The 22,294-nt window shown below is 40.6% G+C and overlaps 1 protein-coding gene and 1 long non-coding RNA gene across 4 annotated transcripts in view; both read left to right on the top strand.

The window, feature by feature from the left end:
- The window catches only part of LOC120993044 (venom serine protease inhibitor-like), a 242,274-nt gene that overhangs the window by 205,740 nt on the left and 14,240 nt on the right, over positions 1–22,294 (top strand). The window lies entirely within an intron of this gene.
- LOC120993112 lies at positions 3,242–7,620 on the top strand. Its single transcript, XR_005777145.1, has 3 exons — positions 3,242–3,251; positions 6,265–6,267; positions 7,128–7,620. It is a non-coding gene; the product is annotated as an uncharacterized LOC120993112 (long non-coding RNA).

The raw sequence follows: 22,294 nt of genomic DNA, 5'->3' as shown, positions 1-22,294 counted from the left end.
TCTTGTGCAGTGATAGCCACTTTTTTCTGACTCTATACCAACTGTTTGGCTTACTTTGATCCCAGAATTGTCGCACAAGTTTGATGCAAAATAGTGCATGTATGGTCATGACCCTTTCCCACAAAGCCTCACACGCTGTCAAGCATGTCGGAAAAAGTGTAGAAACCCTACATGTTCCAAGTTATGCCATTTTGTTTCAATTTTAGACAGATTTTTGATGCAGACTTATTAGTTAATCTGGGCCACTGTTTAAAAAACACAAAAAAGCTAAACAAAAGTACCGAAAACTTAAGTGCCCAAAAAATTCTTGAGGTTATTCACGCAATTTTGCAGCAAAAAAAATGCTACTGCAAATTTGTGTGTGTAGGGACCCCTACATAGATCTGATGTGGTATAGTTCTATCTTGTAAAAGAATCTGAGCATTGTGATTTAGCAAGTTCCTAGTAGTAAACCTCCTTACCTTTTCTCTTAGCCTGAGATGAATGGCACGTGTTGTCCAGGTCTGAAAAATGCAAATGTTTTTTTTTTTTTTTTTAAATCTTTATTTATGTCATTTTTTAATAACAAGACAACGTATAACACAATAGTGTACATCAGATAGTATAGTACAAATAAAGATCATTAGGACATATCTTAGATTTTTAAGCTAAATGGTCATACGACCAACCCCAAGTCCTCAGGGTGACATGGGAGACAAATAAAGGGTAAGAGTATAGTTACAATAAGTTAGAGTCATCTAACTCCTCCAATCACGTTGATGTCAACTATTACCTTAAGCACAATTTAGCTAAAGGACTTATCTCCTTCTGTTTGGTCTTATTCCATATTTATCAGTGCAGTATGTAAAGAACAAACAAAGGTAACAACAACTAAAAATACATTTTAATTAATAAATAAAGGTCAGCCAGGATCTCAACCATTTAAGCAAATACATATTACTTGCATAAAATAAACCTCTAGTTCAGGTGAACTGTTAGGGATGACATTGCCTATGTTATAAATATTGTGAAGTAGACATTTCTGATGGGTCTACCCTTTAACTGAAGCATATCTCTCTTCCATGTGTGAGAGCCAAGGTTGCCATATTTTTAGAAACTCACTCCTTTTGTTGTTCTCCCATCCCGCCAATTCCTCCATTTGACATAAGAAGTTTGTTTTTTCATACCACATGGTCAAAGTGGGGGGATCCGTCTCCCTCCATTTAATTGGAATAAGGAGTTTTGCAGCGGTGATCATATGCGTGGCAAGAGAAGTTCTATTTGGCCTAAAATCTTTCTCAGGGAGACACAGTAAAATCAAGGGGCCTGTGAGTTTAATTTAGGAGCGGCAAACCTTATTAATGGCTTCAACCTCATGCCAGAAATGCCTCAGAGCCGGGCAGAACCACCAAATGTGAGAGATATTGCCCACCCCATTAGAACATCTCCAGCACTTATTAGAAGGAATCAAGTTAATTCTGTGTAGAAAGTCAGGTGTGCTATAACGCATCTGGAGAAGCCATGTGAATGGGATAGTATAAACGCCTTATCCGAATCATTTATTGTGATGTTCAGTTCTCTCTCCCATTCCCCAAGATATGCCAGGGTCTGTTGGTCTCTCCCTGTTAGCAATTGCCTGTAAATTAATGATAGGCACTTTGTGGGTATGGAAGGTAGAAGGACATAGCTCTCCAACCAGGTCGGGTCTGGAAGAGGGAGGTATTCAGATTTTAGGAACTTGGCACATGTACTCTCAAAATCCCATTTCTGGATCACATTTATCTCAGATGTGGAATTCCCAGTGAGGGTGGTGTAAAAATCAGAGTTCGGCGACAATCTAGAGAGATCACCTAATCTATATTCTTGGACATCCCTCCAGACATTCGACCTTTTGATGGGATGAATCGAGAGCACATGTGGAAGCAAAAGAAGAGGCATTATGGGAGATAGACGTTTGCCACTCATGTTAAGTGTTGGAGAGGCATTACAGTGCTTAATAGTACACCTCGTGATCACCCTTATTACTTCTTGTCTAATGGGAGCTCTGCTGTTGTAACTCCAGAGAAGATGTTCTCTATTTCTCCCAAGCAAAGCTCTTTCCGTTGCTATATGAATGGAAAATGGTTGTGGTCTGGACAAGGCAATCCACCTCTCCAATTGTATGGCTTGAATGTAGACTGACAAATCCGGTAAGGAGATACCACCTGACAAATCCGGTAAGGAGAAGGATAATCTGGCTCTTTTACCAGCCGATAGAAACTTTCCCATGATCACCTTAATTTTATTGAGGAACGACTTCGGGACTGAAATGGGGAGGGATCTAAAAGTATACATAACTTGAGGGAGAACATATGTTGTTAAAACGTTTTTTCTCCCCAACCAAGACAGATGAGGTACTAAGGTTCTGGAGAGGAAGGATTGTATTTTATTTATTAAGGGTGTGTAATTAAGTCGAAAGAGGAGTTTCGGGTTAGCTGGTACTAGGATTCCTAAGTATTTAATAGCCTCAGGGGGCCATTTGAATGGGGTCGATGCCTCAATGTGTCTCTTTTGAGCAGGATCAAGCGAAACTCCCAGAGCTTCAGATTTTTCCATATTTATTTTAAAATTGGAGAGAGTTCCAAAAATTCTGAAAATCTCCAATACATGGGGCATCGCTTCCTTGGAATTAGTTATCATCAATAAAAGGTCGTCGGCAAACGCCGCCATCTTATGTGGAGCACCTCCTATCTGTACACCCTTGATATTGGGAGATTGTCTGAACTTCAAGAGAAGGGTCTCCAATGTTAGAACAAAAAGGGAAGGAGAAAGGGGACATCCCTGTCTAGTGTCGTTTCTAATCTGAAAGGCGTCCGACAGAGTTCCATTAACTAGTACTCTTGCAGAAGGGGCTGAGTATAGGGAAAAAATGGCATCAATAATTTGCATAGTGAAGCCAAAAGCTTCTAAGTTGGATTTCATAAACAGCCAATTAACTCTGTCGATCGCCTCTTCAGCATCTGTTCCTAAAAGTAGAAGTGGTGTCTTCTTCTCTTTAGCTAAGTATACTGTATGCAATACTCTACTGATGTTATGTCTTCCCTCCCTGCCAGGCACAAATCCCACTTGTTCTTCTCCTATCAGTTCAGGGAGCAGTTTTGAAATGCGTTGGATAAAGAGCTTTGCCCACCATTTCCGATCTGTGTTGAGGAGTGAAATGGGTTGATAGCTACCACATTCCTCAGGGTCCTTCCCTTCTTTATGTAAAATGGTGATGTGAGCCAGCTGAGCCTGTGGAGTGAGGGAGGAGCCCAACATCAGGGAGTTGCACATTCTGGTGAAGTGTGGCAACAGGACCTCTCTGTATTTTTTATAGTAAGCAATAGGGAACCCGTCTGGGCCAGGACTTTTTCCAGACGGAATAGTATTAAGTGTTTTTCCTACCTCCAAATCCGTAAACGGCGATAAGAGGCTATTCTTCCCTGCTTCAGAGATAGTTGGGATTTTGATGGATTGAAGGAAGGAGTTGATGTGGTTTTGGAGGGGGGTTATTCCCAGGAGCATCTGAGTGTTCCTCAAGGTTATACAGTGATTTGTCAAATTTACAAAACTCTTCAGCTATGGCAGGGGTCGTAATCAATCTATTACCATCTTTAGATTTAATGGCACTAACCAAGGTTTTATTTCTCTGGGCTTTCAAAAGTTAAGACATTAATTTAGAGCCTTTATCTCCATGCGAATAATATTTAAAACGTAATGACTGCAAAGTCCTAACCGACTTGACATTTAGCGTATCTTTCAATTGGGAGCGTAAAAGGTTTAGTGTATTTTGTGTAACATCTGTCATAGTGGACTTGTGGTGTTTTTCTAGTGTGGAGATTTGTAAAAGAAGGGAATCCATTTTTTTTGTTCTTTGTCTTTTTACCTTGGTACCCAGGCTGATCAGTTCTCCCCTGATGACTGTTTTGTGGGCTTCCTATAATGTTGTTTTGGAAATATTGGGTGTGTCATTGTCTCTGAAGTATTCCAAAATCCTCTCCTTAATCTATTCCTTATTAATCGCATCTTCGATTAGCATGGTATTAAGCCTCCAAGACCATGCTTTAGGTGGCATATTTTGAAGCCTCATTTGCAATCTTACCGGAGCATGGTCTGAGACTGTTATAGAGCCTATAGACGTGCTAATGACCGATGGGAGGGCATTATTTGAAAGGAATAAATAGTCCAGCCATTGATAGGACCTATGAACTCGGGAGAGATAGGTATAGTTTCTATCTCCTGGATCGAAAATTCTCCAAACATCAGATATTCCCAAATCTGCTAATCCTTTCTGGAGTCTGCGGATTTGTTTTAGAGGTACGGAGGCATGTTTGGAGGTGGAGTCTTTTGAGGAATCTAAGGCCAGTTTTAAATCTCCTCCCATAATGAGTGTTCCCTCAGCGAAAGATTTCAGGATATCTAATGTCTGGGTCAACCATGTAACCTGCTTAGTGTTAGGGGCATACAAATTAGCAAGTGTAACAGTAGAGTTCAAGATTCTAGCTATGATAAACACATATCTTCCTTCAGAATCAACTATTTTTGCTAATACCGCTAAAGGGATGTTTTTACTAATCCCTATTGAAACTCCCCTTGCTACTGATGTGTATGTAGCATGGTGCCAGTTAGTAAAATGTTTGTTCACCAAGCTGGGTACATGGAGATGTCTGAAGTGGGTTTCCTGAAGAAAAGCTATATCTGCTTTCTCCTTCCTAAGCATGTGGTATATCTGACTGCGTTTTTGTGGTATGTTCATCCCGTTCACATTAAGTGTCACTACTGTGACCTTAGCCATTTGAGAATTGTTTGAAGTTGAAAGCTAGCATTGGTATTGAGATCCTAACTGACTTAAAAGATAAAAGTGAACAATATACAAGTGTCAGCCTAAAATAGAGGTGGAAACACCCCAGAAACATAAATCTGTATATGAATGAGGCAACATACAGAGAAATGCATGTTGGGGCTAGTAACTTAGTGGTGAGAGCCAAGGTCAAATTCGGAGCACCACAACCACGGCTTTAGCTGAGTGTAACCTGCCTAAAGCTGTATAATAAAGAACTGGATTGAGGGCTCTGGGTTATCTGTTCGGGGGGGGCTAAGATATCATCATATTGACTAGGTGGTTTCATTGCCCAATCACCCCCAAAGTTCTACCCCAGAGCCTGCTATAATCTATGCAATTCATTGAAACAGTGACCAAGCCAGTTATATAATCAGATGTGAAGCGTACTGTTAACCATAAACTGTGCGAACTTCTAGATCCTGTTATAGGAAATTGATGTAAGCCCAAACAGTAAGTGAAATACAACTGTTAACTAATAACTATGCTATTAAGTCCCATCAATCGGACCTAAAAAGCAAATGGTTAAAGCATTTTCACAAGAGTCTCACGTGAGAGACCTCAGTCTGCTGGATCCGCTCTCTTCTTTGGAGACTTGAACTTCGTCACCCGATTCCATGGAGAAGGAATGGTCAACTGAGGAAGCTCTTCTAAGTCCGTGACTGGGAGCCAAGGTGTGATGTCCATCGGCGCAATATCTAGTGCTTCCCAAATCTTGTGTAGATCATCAGGGTGTCTCACCAGGATCTGTCTCCCGTTTATGGTGGTACTCAGGCCGAATGGGAACAGCCATCTAAATGGGATGCTTCCTGGATCTCAGCTCCAGTGTCAGTGGACGGAGGGCTCTGCGCCTAGCCAGAGTGCTTGCAGCCAGATCTTGGAATAATAGGATCTTATTGTTGTCAAGCAGGATTTATTCCTTATCCCTCGCTGCTTTTAGGATTTCTGCAGTGTCCAAGTAGTTTAGTAATGCACAGATAGTGTCCCTAGGAGGGTCTCCTGCCGGAGGTTTCGGCCTCAGTGCTCTATGCGCTCTTTCAATCGTTATAGTGGCCGCGCGATCTGGGCCCAGCAACATGGCGAATATGCGTCGGACCGCTTCCATCAGCTCTTCTGCTGGAACAGATTCGGGTATGCCTCTCAGCCTCACATTTTTTCTCCTTCCCCGATTCTCTTGATCTTCAAGATACAGGTAAGCGTTGTTAATCTGTGAGCGAAGCATTTGCACTTGAGATTGCATCCCTTTACTATGCTGAACTATTGCAGCTTGTGATTCTTCCAAAGCTTCCACTCTGAGCCCCATGCGCTTTACCTCCGATTTTATATCAGCCAGCTACTTCATTACTGGTGTTAAGGCTTGTGCTAGCGTGTGCTTCAGGAAGGATCTGGTAATGGGCATCAGGTCTTCCCCACCTTGTGCTTCAGAGTGAGTGCACGAACTCGCGCCATCTGAATCTTCTTCCTCATGAGCCGCATTGCTGTAATCTGCAGACGCCATTTTGCAGCGCTCGGCTGTTAGAGATAACTTCTTCTGGAAGTATTTATTCATATCCCCCTGGGATTTCTTGACCCGTGGGGTGGCCTCTGGGTCTGTGCTTCTTTCCTTGCTGAGTTTGCCCATGATTTGGCAGGTGAAATCGCTGTTTTAGCTAGTAAGCTGGGTAGTGTGGTGAGGAGCTCTGAGTTCAAGCGTCCTGCACCATGCTCCGTTGGCTCTCAAATGCAAATGTTTTTTGAACAGTGCAATTAATAACAATCTTAAATTTATATTGTGTTGCCCAATGTAAGTTTAATAGCTGTGTTGATTTATTTCTTAATATATCATTATAGGTTATATATCGTAGGCTTGTTTGTTAAATTGATAATCAGTATGCAGTAAGCTCCTTATCTCCCCCTAGTGGTGGCTCCAGAAAGAGAGAATACTATATTGATCTCTGCAGGGGATTTGGAGATCTGTACAAAATTCCAGCCACAACAAATAGGAAGAAATAAAACTGTACAGAAGCTTGGACTTACTTAGATAAGATAAATGGTTTTCATGGACTGAAATTCAATTTCAGCTTCTTAGAATCTGGCAGACAGAGAAAGCTGTAACGCTCCTTTCCCCTTTAAATTCCCTTGTCCTTACTTTGGAACATTTTTCCTAAATTTATCTATAAATCTTTAGAAAAGAGGTTTTCTAGGATCAGCATATTGAGGGAATTTTCTTAGAATAGACAATTATTGTCAGATACGTGGGGTGCAACTCTTTAAACTCCTCGCTGATTAGCTGATATGAGTCATGATACAGTAGCTTTATTGTTTACATTGGCCCGTCTACTTACACATCGTACATACAGTAGTGACAGAGCAGGGTATCATGTGAGTAGGACAAAGCTGCAATACGTTGCACCGTTGCCACTAAGAAGATGGCATGCTAGTAGATGACCCATAATAAAAAATGAATGGGCTACAGTGTTCATACAAGAACACTTCAAACTTCTGATCAATGATGATGCTGAGTCAAACCCCTACCAATCTGATATTGATGGCCTATCCTAAGAACATGCCATTAACATACTAGTGCTGAAAACACCTTTAATGAGTATTACTATATATTAACCCATATCTTGACCCCACCTTGCATATTATGTCATGATTTTTAATTCAGTAATTTGAGATCTTCTACTTTTATAAGACATTAGATATTAGAACTGTACAAGAAAGAAGGTTTGCATCTTTTTTTCAAGGGAACGAATGTCCTCAGTGAACAGTTCCAAGTATTTGCTAAGGAGCATTTAAACTAGGAAAGGGGGGCAAAAGGGTAATAATCCAGCAGTCCGACTGCCCCCGGAACAATGCCAGAAGATGCCAGTAGCACAGAGGTTAAGAAATGACAAGCTCAGAGTCTTGTCTACAAATGCTCGCAGTTTGGGGAATAAGATCAATGAACTTGAGTCTATAATGGCATCTAAGAATATAGATTTAGTGGCTGTTACTGAGACATGGTTCAATGGGAGTAATTACTGAGATATAAAAATACCAGGGTTCTCTCTATATAAGAAAGACATAGAAGAAAGGGGGAGGGGAGGCCCTGTATGTGAAAGATAGCATAAAATCTAATTTAATACAAGTTAGCGAGACCAATTTAGAATCAGTTTGGGTTACCTTGCAGCTTGATAATCATAAGGTAACTCATGTAGGTGTGATATATAGATCCCCTAGCCAAGTCAAAGAATTAGATGATCTACTAGTTGAGGAAATAGCTGGAAGTTATCATTATGGGAGACTTTAATCTTTCTGATGTAAACTGGAAAACCAAAATAGCTAGTTCTACCAGGAGTACAGATATTCTAAAGTCCCTACTGGGATTATCTCTACAGCAAATAGTTGAGGAGCCAACCCGGAAGGAGGCCATTTTAGATTTAGTATGGAAATTTGGTATGTGATATTACTGTAGGGGAAAGCTTGGGATCTAGTGATCACCAGTCAGTGTGGTTTACTATAAGTACAGTGACTGAGTCACACCACACAAAAACAAAAGTTTTAGATTTTAGAAAAACTTACTTTTCTAAAATTAGATTAGTGGTATACAAGTCCCTATCAGATTGGAACAGTTTCAATGGAGTCCAGGAGAAATGGGACTACTTAAAAGTGGCACTATTGAAGGCAACAGAAAATTGCATTAGGCTTGTCAGTAAAAGCAAAAAAAAAGGAAGAGACCACTGTGGTACTCAGCAGAAGTGGCCAAAATCATTAAAAACAAAAAGATAGCATTTAGTAATTATAAAAAAAAAACAAGGATGACAGGCAAATTTATAAGATTAGGCAGAGAGAGGCCAAACAAGTTATAAGAGCTTCTAAAGCACAGGGAGAAGAGAAATTAGCTCAGTCAGTGAAAAAAGGCGATAAGACATTCTTCAGATACATAAATGAAAAAAGGAAACTAAAACAAGGAATTACCAAATTAAAAGCAAAAGAAGGAAAGTATATGGAAGAAGATAAAGAAAGGAAAATGAAGGAAAAGGAGCTCAGTTAGGAAGGAAGACTAATGAATCTTTTGATGCATGTGCTTTTACAGAGGAAGAGGTTCTAAGTCAGCTGTCTAAAATTAATACAAATATGTCAAAGGGGCCTGATGGGATACACCCTAAGCTATTAAAAGAGCTCAGCGGTAAACTAGCAAAACCATTAACAGATTTATTTAACTAATCACTAGTAACAGGAGTCGTCCCAGAAGTTTGGAAATTAGCAAATGTTGCGCCCATTCACAAGAAGGGTAGTAGGGAGGAATCGGGCAACTATAGGCCAGTAAGCCTGACATCAATAGTGGGGAAATTAATGGAAACCATACATAAGGAGAGGATTGTGGAACATCTAAAATCCCATGGATTGAAAGATGAAAAACAGCATGGGTTTACTTCAGGGAGATCACGTCAAACTAATCTTATAGAATTTTTTGATTGGGTGACTAAAATAATAGATGGCGGAGGTGCAGTAGACATCGCTTATCTAGACTTTAGTAAGGCTTTTGATACTGTCCCACATAGAAGGCTAATCAATAAATTGCAGTCTTTGTGCTTGGACTCCCATATTGTTGAATGGATTAGGCAGTGGCTGAGGGACAGACAACAGAGGGTTGTAGTCAATGGAGTATATTCAGACCATGGTCTTGTTACCAGTGAGGTACCTCAGGGATCCTTTCTGGGACTCATATTGTTTAATATCTTTATCAGCGAAATTGCAGAAGGATTTATTCCTTATCCCTCGCTGCTTTTAGGATTTCTGCAGTGTCCAAGTAGTTTAGTAATGCACAGATAGTGTCCCTAGGAGGGTCTCCTGCCGGAGGTTTCGGCCTCAGTGCTCTATGCGCTCTTTCAATCGTTATAGTGGCCGCGCGATCTGGGCCCAGCAACATGGCGAATATGCGTCGGACCGCTTCCATCAGCTCTTCTGCTGGAACAGATTCGGGTATGCCTCTCAGCCTCACATTTTTTCTCCTTCCCCGATTCTCTTGATCTTCAAGATACAGGTAGGCGTTGTTAATCTGTGAGCGAAGCATTTGCACTTGAGATTGCATCCCTTTACTAAGCTGAACTATTGCAGCTTGTGATTCTTCCAAAGCTTCCACTCTGAGCCCCATGCGCTTTACCTCCGATTTTATATCAGCCAGCTACTTCATTACTGGTGTTAAGGCTTGTGCTAGCGTGTGCGTCAGGAAGGATCTGGTAATGGGCATCAGGTCTTCCCCACCTTGTGCTTCAGAGTGAGTGCACGAACTCGCGCCATCTGAATCTTCTTCCTCATGAGCCGCATTGCTGTAATCTGCAGACGCCATTTTGCAGCGCTCGGCTGTTAGAGATAACTTCTTCTGGAAGTATTTATTCATATCCCCCTGGGATTTCTTGACCCGTGGGGTGGCCTCTGGGTCTGTGCTTCTTTCCTTGCTGAGTTTGCCCATGATTTGGCAGGTGAAATCGCTGTTTTAGCTAGTAAGCTGGGTAGTGTGGTGAGGAGCTCTGAGTTCAAGCGTCCTGCACCATGCTCCGTTGGCTCTCAAATGCAAATGTTTTTTGAACAGTGCAATTAATAACAATCTTAAATTTATATTGTGTTGCCCAATGTAAGTTTAATAGCTGTGTTGATTTATTTCTTAATATATCATTATAGGTTATATATCGTAGGCTTGTTTGTTAAATTGATAATCAGTATGCAGTAAGCTCCTTATCTCCCCCTAGTGGTGGCTCCAGAAAGAGAGAATACTATATTGATCTCTGCAGGGGATTTGGAGATCTGTACAAAATTCCAGCCACAACAAATAGGAAGAAATAAAACTGTACAGAAGCTTGGACTTACTTAGATAAGATAAATGGTTTTCATGGACTGAAATTCAATTTCAGCTTCTTAGAATCTGGCAGACAGAGAAAGCTGTAACGCTCCTTTCCCCTTTAAATTCCCTTGTCCTTACTTTGGAACATTTTTCCTAAATTTATCTATAAATCTTTAGAAAAGAGGTTTTCTAGGATCAGCATATTGAGGGAATTTTCTTAGAATAGACAATTATTGTCAGATACGTGGGGTGCAACTCTTTAAACTCCTCGCTGATTAGCTGATATGAGTCATGATACAGTAGCTTTATTGTTTACATTGGCCCGTCTACTTACACATCGTACATACAGTAGTGACAGAGCAGGGTATCATGTGAGTAGGACAAAGCTGCAATACGTTGCACCGTTGCCACTAAGAAGATGGCATGCTAGTAGATGACCCATAATAAAAAATGAATGGGCTACAGTGTTCATACAAGAACACTTCAAACTTCTGATCAATGATGATGCTGAGTCAAACCCCTACCAATCTGATATTGATGGCCTATCCTAAGAACATGCCATTAACATACTAGTGCTGAAAACACCTTTAATGAGTATTACTATATATTAACCCATATCTTGACCCCACCTTGCATATTATGTCATGATTTTTAATTCAGTAATTTGAGATCTTCTACTTTTATAAGACATTAGATATTAGAACTGTACAAGAAAGAAGGTTTGCATCTTTTTTTCAAGGGAACGAATGTCCTCAGTGAACAGTTCCAAGTATTTGCTAAGGAGCATTTAAACTAGGAAAGGGGGGCAAAAGGGTAATAATCCAGCAGTCCGACTGCCCCCGGAACAATGCCAGAAGATGCCAGTAGCACAGAGGTTAAGAAATGACAAGCTCAGAGTCTTGTCTACAAATGCTCGCAGTTTGGGGAATAAGATCAATGAACTTGAGTCTATAATGGCATCTAAGAATATAGATTTAGTGGCTGTTACTGAGACATGGTTCAATGGGAGTAATTACTGAGATATAAAAATACCAGGGTTCTCTCTATATAAGAAAGACATAGAAGAAAGGGGGAGGGGAGGCCCTGTATGTGAAAGATAGCATAAAATCTAATTTAATACAAGTTAGCGAGACCAATTTAGAATCAGTTTGGGTTACCTTGCAGCTTGATAATCATAAGGTAACTCATGTAGGTGTGATATATAGATCCCCTAGCCAAGTCAAAGAATTAGATGATCTACTAGTTGAGGAAATAGCTGGAAGTTATCATTATGGGAGACTTTAATCTTTCTGATGTAAACTGGAAAACCAAAATAGCTAGTTCTACCAGGAGTACAGATATTCTAAAGTCCCTACTGGGATTATCTCTACAGCAAATAGTTGAGGAGCCAACCCGGAAGGAGGCCATTTTAGATTTAGTATGGAAATTTGGTATGTGATATTACTGTAGGGGAAAGCTTGGGATCTAGTGATCACCAGTCAGTGTGGTTTACTATAAGTACAGTGACTGAGTCACACCACACAAAAACAAAAGTTTTAGATTTTAGAAAAACTTACTTTTCTAAAATTAGATTAGTGGTATACAAGTCCCTATCAGATTGGAACAGTTTCAATGGAGTCCAGGAGAAATGGGACTACTTAAAAGTGGCACTATTGAAGGCAACAGAAAATTGCATTAGGCTTGTCAGTAAAAGCAAAAAAAAGGAAGAGACCACTGTGGTACTCAGCAGAAGTGGCCAAAATCATTAAAAACAAAAAGATAGCATTTAGTAATTATAAAAAAAAAAACAAGGATGACAGGCAAATTTATAAGATTAGGCAGAGAGAGGCCAAACAAGTTATAAGAGCTTCTAAAGCACAGGCAGAAGAGAAATTAGCTCAGTCAGTGAAAAAAGGCGATAAGACATTCTTCAGATACATAAATGAAAAAAGGAAACTAAAACAAGGAATTACCAAATTAAAAGCAAAAGAAGGAAAGTATATGGAAGAAGATAAAGAAAGGAAAATGAAGGAAAAGGAGCTCAGTTAGGAAGGAAGACTAATGAATCTTTTGATGCATGTGCTTTTACAGAGGAAGAGGTTCTAAGTCAGCTGTCTAAAATTAATACAAATATGTCAAAGGGGCCTGATGGGATACACCCTAAGCTATTAAAAGAGCTCAGCGGTAAACTAGCAAAACCATTAACAGATTTATTTAACTAATCACTAGTAACAGGAGTCGTCCCAGAAGTTTGGAAATTAGCAAATGTTGCGCCCATTCACAAGAAGGGTAGTAGGGAGGAATCGGGCAACTATAGGCCAGTAAGCCTGACATCAATAGTGGGGAAATTAATGGAAACCATACATAAGGAGAGGATTGTGGAACATCTAAAAGCCCATGGATTGAAAGATGAAAAACAGCATGGGTTTACTTCAGGGAGATCACGTCAAACTAATCTTATAGAATTTTTTGATTGGGTGACTAAAATAATAGGTGGCGGAGGTGCAGTAGACATCGCTTATCTAGACTTTAGTAAGGCTTTTGATACTGTCCCACATAGAAGGCTAATCAATAAATTGCAGTCTTTGTGCTTGGACTCCCATATTGTTGAATGGATTAGGCAGTGGCTGAGGGACAGACAACAGAGGGTTGTAGTCAATGGAGTATATTCAGACCATGGTCTTGTTACCAGTGAGGTACCTCAGGGATCCTTTCTGGGACTCATATTGTTTAATATCTTTATCAGCGAAATTGCAGAAGGATTTATTCCTTATCCCTCGCTGCTTTTAGGATTTCTGCAGTGTCCAAGTAGTTTAGTAATGCACAGATAGTGTCCCTAGGAGGGTCTCCTGCCGGAGGTTTCGGCCTCAGTGCTCTATGCGCTCTTTCAATCGTTATAGTGGCCGCGCGATCTGGGCCCAGCAACATGGCGAATATGCGTCGGACCGCTTCCATCAGCTCTTCTGCTGGAACAGATTCGGGTATGCCTCTCAGCCTCACATTTTTTCTCCTTCCCCGATTCTCTTGATCTTCAAGATACAGGTAGGCGTTGTTAATCTGTGAGCGAAGCATTTGCACTTGAGATTGCATCCCTTTACTATGCTGAACTATTGCAGCTTGTGATTCTTCCAAAGCTTCCACTCTGAGCCCCATGCGCTTTACCTCCGATTTTATATCAGCCAGCTACTTCATTACTGGTGTTAAGGCTTGTGCTAGCGTGTGCTTCAGGAAGGATCTGGTAATGGGCATCAGGTCTTCCCCACCTTGTGCTTCAGAGTGAGTGCACGAACTCGCGCCATCTGAATCTTCTTCCTCATGAGCCGCATTGCTGTAATCTGCAGACGCCATTTTGCAGCGCTCGGCTGTTAGAGATAACTTCTTCTGGAAGTATTTATTCATATCCCCCTGGGATTTCTTGACCCGTGGGGTGGCCTCTGGGTCTGTGCTTCTTTCCTTGCTGAGTTTGCCCATGATTTGGCAGGTGAAATCGCTGTTTTAGCTAGTAAGCTGGGTAGTGTGGTGAGGAGCTCTGAGTTCAAGCGTCCTGCACCATGCTCCGTTGGCTCTCAAATGCAAATGTTTTTTGAACAGTGCAATTAATAACAATCTTAAATTTATATTGTGTTGCCCAATGTAAGTTTAATAGCTGTGTTGATTTATTTCTTAATATATCATTATAGGTTATATATCGTAGGCTTGTTTGTTAAATTGATAATCAGTATGCAGTAAGCTCCTTATCTCCCCCTAGTGGTGGCTCCAGAAAGAGAGAATACTATATTGATCTCTGCAGGGGATTTGGAGATCTGTACAAAATTCCAGCCACAACAAATAGGAAGAAATAAAACTGTACAGAAGCTTGGACTTACTTAGATAAGATAAATGGTTTTCATGGACTGAAATTCAATTTCAGCTTCTTAGAATCTGGCAGACAGAGAAAGCTGTAACGCTCCTTTCCCCTTTAAATTCCCTTGTCCTTACTTTGGAACATTTTTCCTAAATTTATCTATAAATCTTTAGAAAAGAGGTTTTCTAGGATCAGCATATTGAGGGAATTTTCTTAGAATAGACAATTATTGTCAGATACGTGGGGTGCAACTCTTTAAACTCCTCGCTGATTAGCTGATATGAGTCATGATACAGTAGCTTTATTGTTTACATTGGCCCGTCTACTTACACATCGTACATACAGTAGTGACAGAGCAGGGTATCATGTGAGTAGGACAAAGCTGCAATACGTTGCACCGTTGCCACTAAGAAGATGGCATGCTAGTAGATGACCCATAATAAAAAATGAATGGGCTACAGTGTTCATACAAGAACACTTCAAACTTCTGATCAATGATGATGCTGAGTCAAACCCCTACCAATCTGATATTGATGGCCTATCCTAAGAACATGCCATTAACATACTAGTGCTGAAAACACCTTTAATGAGTATTACTATATATTAACCCATATCTTGACCCCACCTTGCATATTATGTCATGATTTTTAATTCAGTAATTTGAGATCTTCTACTTTTATAAGACATTAGATATTAGAACTGTACAAGAAAGAAGGTTTGCATCTTTTTTTCAAGGGAACGAATGTCCTCAGTGAACAGTTCCAAGTATTTGCTAAGGAGCATTTAAACTAGGAAAGGGGGGCAAAAGGGTAATAATCCAGCAGTCCGACTGCCCCCGGAACAATGCCAGAAGATGCCAGTAGCACAGAGGTTAAGAAATGACAAGCTCAGAGTCTTGTCTACAAATGCTCGCAGTTTGGGGAATAAGATCAATGAACTTGAGTCTATAATGGCATCTAAGAATATAGATTTAGTGGCTGTTACTGAGACATGGTTCAATGGGAGTAATTACTGAGATATAAAAATACCAGGGTTCTCTCTATATAAGAAAGACATAGAAGAAAGGGGGAGGGGAGGCCCTGTATGTGAAAGATAGCATAAAATCTAATTTAATACAAGTTAGCGAGACCAATTTAGAATCAGTTTGGGTTACCTTGCAGCTTGATAATCATAAGGTAACTCATGTAGGTGTGATATATAGATCCCCTAGCCAAGTCAAAGAATTAGATGATCTACTAGTTGAGGAAATAGCTGGAAGTTATCATTATGGGAGACTTTAATCTTTCTGATGTAAACTGGAAAACCAAAATAGCTAGTTCTACCAGGAGTACAGATATTCTAAAGTCCCTACTGGGATTATCTCTACAGCAAATAGTTGAGGAGCCAACCCGGAAGGAGGCCATTTTAGATTTAGTATGGAAATTTGGTATGTGATATTACTGTAGGGGAAAGCTTGGGATCTAGTGATCACCAGTCAGTGTGGTTTACTATAAGTACAGTGACTGAGTCACACCACACAAAAACAAAAGTTTTAGATTTTAGAAAAACTTACTTTTCTAAAATTAGATTAGTGGTATACAAGTCCCTATCAGATTGGAACAGTTTCAATGGAGTCCAGGAGAAATGGGACTACTTAAAAGTGGCACTATTGAAGGCAACAGAAAATTGCATTAGGCTTGTCAGTAAAAGCAAAAAAAAGGAAGAGACCACTGTGGTACTCAGCAGAAGTGGCCAAAATCATTAAAAACAAAAAGATAGCATTTAGTAATTATAAAAAAAAAACAAGGATGACAGGCAAATTTATAAGATTAGGCAGAGAGAGGCCAAACAAGTTATAAGAGCTTCTAAAGCACAGGCAGAAGAGAAATTAGCTCAGTCAGTGAAAAAAGGCGATAAGACATTCTTCAGATACATAAATGAAAAAAGGAAACTAAAACAAGGAATTACCAAATTAAAAGCAAAAGAAGGAAAGTATATGGAAGAAGATAAAGAAAGGAAAATGAAGGAAAAGGAGCTCAGTTAGGAAGGAAGACTAATGAATCTTTTGATGCATGTGCTTTTACAGAGGAAGAGGTTCTAAGTCAGCTGTCTAAAATTAATACAAATATGTCAAAGGGGCCTGATGGGATACACCCTAAGCTATTAAAAGAGCTCAGCGGTGAACTAGCAAAACCATTAACAGATTTATTTAACTAATCACTAGTAACAGGAGTGGTCCCAGAAGTTTGGAAATTAGCAAATGTTGCGCCCATTCACAAGAAGGGTAGTAGGGAGGAATCGGGCAACTATAGGCCAGTAAGCCTGACATCAATAGTGGGGAAATTAATGGAAACCATACATAAGGAGAGGATTGTGGAACATCTAAAATCCCATGGATTGAAAGATGAAAAACAGCATGGGTTTACTTCAGGGAGATCACGTCAAACTAATCTTATAGAATTTTTTGATTGGGTGACTAAAATAATAGATGGCGGAGGTGCAGTAGACATCGCTTATCTAGACTTTAGTAAGGCTTTTGATACTGTCCCACATAGAAGGCTAATCAATAAATTGCAGTCTTTGTGCTTGGACTCCCATATTGTTGAATGGATTAGGCAGTGGCTGAGGGACAGACAACAGAGGGTTGTAGTCAATGGAGTATATTCAGACCATGGTCTTGTTACCAGTGAGGTACCTCAGGGATCCTTTCTGGGACTCATATTGTTTAATATCTTTATCAGCGAAATTGCAGAAGGCCTCGATGGTAAGGTGTGTCTTTTTGCTGATGACACAAAGATTTGTAACAGGGTTGATGTTCCTGGAGGGATACACCAAATGGAAAAGGATTTAGGAAAACTAGAGGAATAGTCAAAAATCTGGCAACTAAAATTTAATGTTGATAAGTGCAAGATAATGCACCTGGGGCGTAAAAACCCAAGAGCAGAATATAAAATCAGTGATACAGTCCTAACTTCAGTATCTGAGGAAAGGGATTTAGAGGTCGTTTCGCGGCGAACTTTGCGTGTTCGCGATTTGCCGAACATGCAAACATATTTTCTTTTATATTATGAAGAACTTTGACCCATGACACATCCATCAGGTGGTACAGGACAGCCTATTGAGACATTTCAGCACATGGACATACCCCCTACCTTATAAATAAACCTGATCTGGCCGCCATTTTACATTCAGCGTTTTGCCAGTGGTAGGGAGAGTTTGCTGTTTGGAGCAGGGACAGGCTGTTAGGGACACCAAACGCTAGCTAATAGGGCCACAAAAGTCATTTTAAGGACTAGAATAGGTGTGCTATCTATATGTGTGATACCCAGAGGGGTGCGATATATTTATACTTTTATAATGAGTCAAAAACACATAGATCTATATAGTGATCACCTGGAAGTCAGGGGCCTAGGGGCTAGGGGCTTACTAGGGCCATTTTTTTTATAGGGTAAGGTTCCGGACGGGGTCGCTCTTATCAGGGCGGGTGGTCTGTGGTTAGGCTATCAGGGCCAGAATAGCACCCCCCTGTAGGGCAATATCAGGGACAGTTCTTTGCCCACCCTGTCCTTCAATACCACATCATCATCTAGCCCAGGGATAGATGGTTTTTGCTTTCCCTCCGGGATTCATGGATGTGTACTGGAACCCCGCGGATTGGGGTAAGACATATGGTTTCTGATTTGGTGCCGCCGAGCACCTGATTTAGTGCCGCTGAGCACATATTTTTGCCTACCACATCTACGCTTTTTGCTTAAAGGGGTTCTACACTTTGTTTTAACTGATGATCTAACCTCTGGATAGATAATCAGCATCTGATCAGCGGGGGTCCGACACCCGGGACCCCCGCCGATCAGCTGTTTGAGAAGGCAGCGGCGCTTCAGCAGCGCCGCGGCCTTCACACTGTTTACGGCTGGTCCAGTGACATCATGACTAGTATCAACTAGCGTGGGCGGGGCTAAGTACTGTTCACTTGAATGGAGCTTAGCCCAGGCCACGCTAGTTGATACTAGTCGTGACGTCACAGGGCCAGCGGTAAACAGTGAGAAGGCCGCGCCGCTGCTGGAGCGCAGCGGCCTTCTCAAACAGCTGATCGGCGGGGGTCCTGGGTGTCGGACCCCCGCCGATCAGATGATGATGATCTATCCAGAGGATAGATCATCAGTTAAAACAAAGTGCAGAACCCCTTTAACTTTAATAATTTTATTTATTTTCATTTTGAGGGATATCTTTTCCATTCACACGTCCGCAAAATGGGTCCGCATCCGTTCCACAATTTTGATTCCGCAATTTTTGATTCCGCTGCGATACTGCAGGTATATGAAGGGACAAGCGTTATTGGAACAAATTATTTCTACTGGTGTGATATACCAGTCGCCCCCCCAAAAAAACTGATTGAAGCGGGGTGTTATATTCCAATATACTTTCTTTATAGTGCATTTGCGCGTACACGAAAATTATATTGCTGATATTTCACATTGAAAAAAATAATGAATGGAGATCGCAAATTCAAATAATACATCTGGTATGTCACTGTCCATGTTGTGGGACTATTTGTGCAATTCTAGTAATTATTTCTTGGCTGCAAATAGGAGCTGAAGGTTTTTCAGGTTCGCCTGCCATTAAAATGAATGGGACCCACCGCGAACTTGCGTTTCGCGAACATTTGATCGCGTTCGCGAAATGTCCCGTCAGATGTTCGTCCAGCACTACTTTTAAATACATAAAGGGATTCAACAAGGTAAAAGGGGAGAGAATATTTCAAAGAATAAAAACTGCTACAAGAGGACATAGTTTTAAATTAGAGGGGCAAAGGTTTAAAAGTTATATCAGAAAGTAGAGAGTAGTGGATACATGGAATAGCCTTCCAGCAGAAGTGGTAGTTGCAAATACAGTGAAGGAGTTTAAGCATGCATGGGATAGGCATAAGGCCATCCTTCATATAAGATAGGGCCAGGGGCTATTCATAGTATTCAGTATATTGAGCAGACTAGATGGGCCAAATAGTTCTTATCTGCCCACACATTCTAGGTTTCTATGTATCGACTGGTCAGTCTCTGTAAAAAGTAGAGAAAAGTGAATCGATCTAACAACTAATTGGATTCATTATGAAATTCACAAAAAATCACCTTCCAAAAGAAGCTGATGTTTGGGAATTATGCAAAAGAGACCACAATTTTACAATTTAAGTTCAATACACTAATGGGGAAAGTAACAATGAAGATGGAAGATAACATTGGCCGTGGGCAGGGGTCCTGGCTGGTGGGTTTGCCCTCAATACCTTGCAGCCAGCCTGACAGCCAATCAAGAGGAAGTATATTGGGAGGTCTATCAGGCGCTGTGCTAGCTCCCAAGCAGAGATGCCATTCTAAGTTCAGCCATTGATGTGATAAGAAGCATCTGTCCCAGAAAGAGCATTTAGAGACACGAGACATCCAATTTTGCTATGATTTGACGTTACTTTATTAACCACCTCAGCCCCCAGTGCTTAAACACCCTGAAAGACCAGGCCACTTTTTACACTTCTGACCTACACTACTTTCACCATTTATTGCTCGGTCATGCAACTTACCACCCAAATGAATTTTACCTCCTTTTCTTCTCACTAATAGAGCTTTCATTTGGTGGTATTTCATTGCTGCTGACATTTTTACTTTTTTTGTTATTAATCGAAATTTAACGATTTTTTTGCAAAAAAATGACATTTTTCACTTTCAGTTGTAAAATTTTGCAAAAAAAATGACATCCATATATAAATTTTGCTCTAAATTTATTGTTCTACATGTCTTTGATAAAAAAAAAATGTTTGGGTAAAAAAAAAATGGTTTGGGTAAAAGTTATAGCGTTTACAAACTATGGTACAAAAATGTGAATTTCCGCTTTTTGAAGCAGCTCTGACTTTCTGAGCACCTGTCATGTTTCCTGAGGTTCTACAATGCCCAGACAGTACAAACACCCCACAAATGACCCCATTTCGGAAAGTACACACCCTAAGGTATTCGCTGATGGGCATAGTGAGTTCATAGAACTTTTTATTTTTTGTCACAAGTTAGCGGAAAATGATGATTTTTTATTTTTATTTTTTTTTTCTTACAAAGTCTCATATTCCACTAACTTGTGACAAAAAATAAAAACTTCCATGAACTCACTATGCCCATCACGAAATACCTTGGGGTCTCTTCTTTCCAAAATGGGGTCACTTGTGGGGTAGTTATACTGCCCTGGCATTCTAGGGGCCCAAATATGTGGTAAGGAGTTTGAAATCAAATTCTGTAAAAACTGACCAGTGAAATCCGAAAGGTGCTCTTTGGAATGTGGGCCCCTTTGCCCACCTAGGCTGCAAAAAAGTGTCACACATCTGGTATCTCCGTATTCAGTAGAAGTTGGGGAATGTGTTTTGGGGTGTCATTTTACATATACCCATGCTGGGTGAGATAAATATCTTGGTCAAATGCCAACTTTGTATAAAAAAATGGGAAAAGTTGTCTTTTGCCAAGATATTTCTCTCACCCAGCATGGGTATATGTAAAAAGACACCCCAAAACACATTCCCCAACTTCTCCTGAATACGGAGATACCAGATGTGTGACACTTTTTTGCAGCCTAGGTGGGCAAAGGGGCCCATATTCCAAAGAGCACCTTTCGGATTTCACTCGTCATTTTTTACAGAATTTGATTTCAAACTCCTTACCACACATTTGGGCCCCTAGAATGCCAGGGCAGTATAACTACCCCACAAGTGACCCCATTTTGGAAAGAAGAGACCCCAAGGTATTCGCTGATGGGCATAGTGAGTTCATGGAAGTTTTTATTTTTTGTCACAAGTTAGTGGAATATGAGACTTTGTATAAAAAAAAAAATATAAAAAAAATCATCATTTTCCACTAACTTGTGACAAAAAATAAAAAATTCTAGGAACTCGCCATGCCCCTCACGGAATACCTTGGGGTGTCTTCTTTCCAAAATGGGGTCACTTGTGGGGTAGTTATACTGCCCTGGCATTTTCCAGGGGCCCTAATGTGTGGTAAGTAGGTAAATGACCAGTGAAATCCAAAAGGTGCTCTTTGGAATATGGGCCCCTTTGCCCACCTAGGCTGCAAAAAAGTGCCACACATGTGGTATCTCCGTACTCAGGAGAAGTTGGGGAATGTGTTTTGGGGTGTCTTTTTACATATACCCATGCTGGGTGAGAGAAATATCTTGGCAAAAGACAACTTTTCCCATTTTTTTATACAAAGTTGGCATTTGACCAAGATATTTATCTCACCCAGCATGGGTATATGTAAAATGACACCCCAAAACACATTCCCCACCTTCTCCTGAGTACGGAGATACCAGATGTGTGACACTTTTTTGCAGCCTAGGTGGGCAAAGGGGCCCATATTCCAAAGAGCACCTTTCGGATTTCACTCGTCATTTTTTACAGAATTTGATTTCAAACTCCTTACCACACATTTGGGCCCCTAAAATACCAGGGCATTATACCTACCCCACAAGTGACCCCATTTTGGAAAGAATAGACCCCAAGGTATTCGCTGATGGGCATAGTGAGTTCATGGAAGTTTTTATTTTTTGTCACAAGTTAGTGGAATATGAGACTTTGTATGAAAAAAAAAAAAAAAAAAAAATCATCATTTTCCACTAACTTGTGACAAAAAATAAAAAATTCTAGGAACTCGCCATGCCCCTCACGGAATACCTTGGGGTGTCTTCTTTCCAAAATGGGGTCACTTGTGGGGTAGTTATACTGCCCTGGCATTTTCCAGGGGCCCTAATGTGTGGTAAGTAGGTAAATGACCAGTGAAATCAGAAAGGTGCTCTTTGGAATATGGGCCCCTTTGCCCACCTA

The sequence above is a fragment of the Bufo bufo genome, chromosome 1, assembly GCF_905171765.1.
Source record: "Bufo bufo chromosome 1, aBufBuf1.1, whole genome shotgun sequence".
Classification (NCBI taxonomy): Eukaryota; Metazoa; Chordata; class Amphibia; order Anura; family Bufonidae; genus Bufo; species Bufo bufo.
This window is presented reverse-complemented; position numbering and strand designations above follow the sequence as displayed.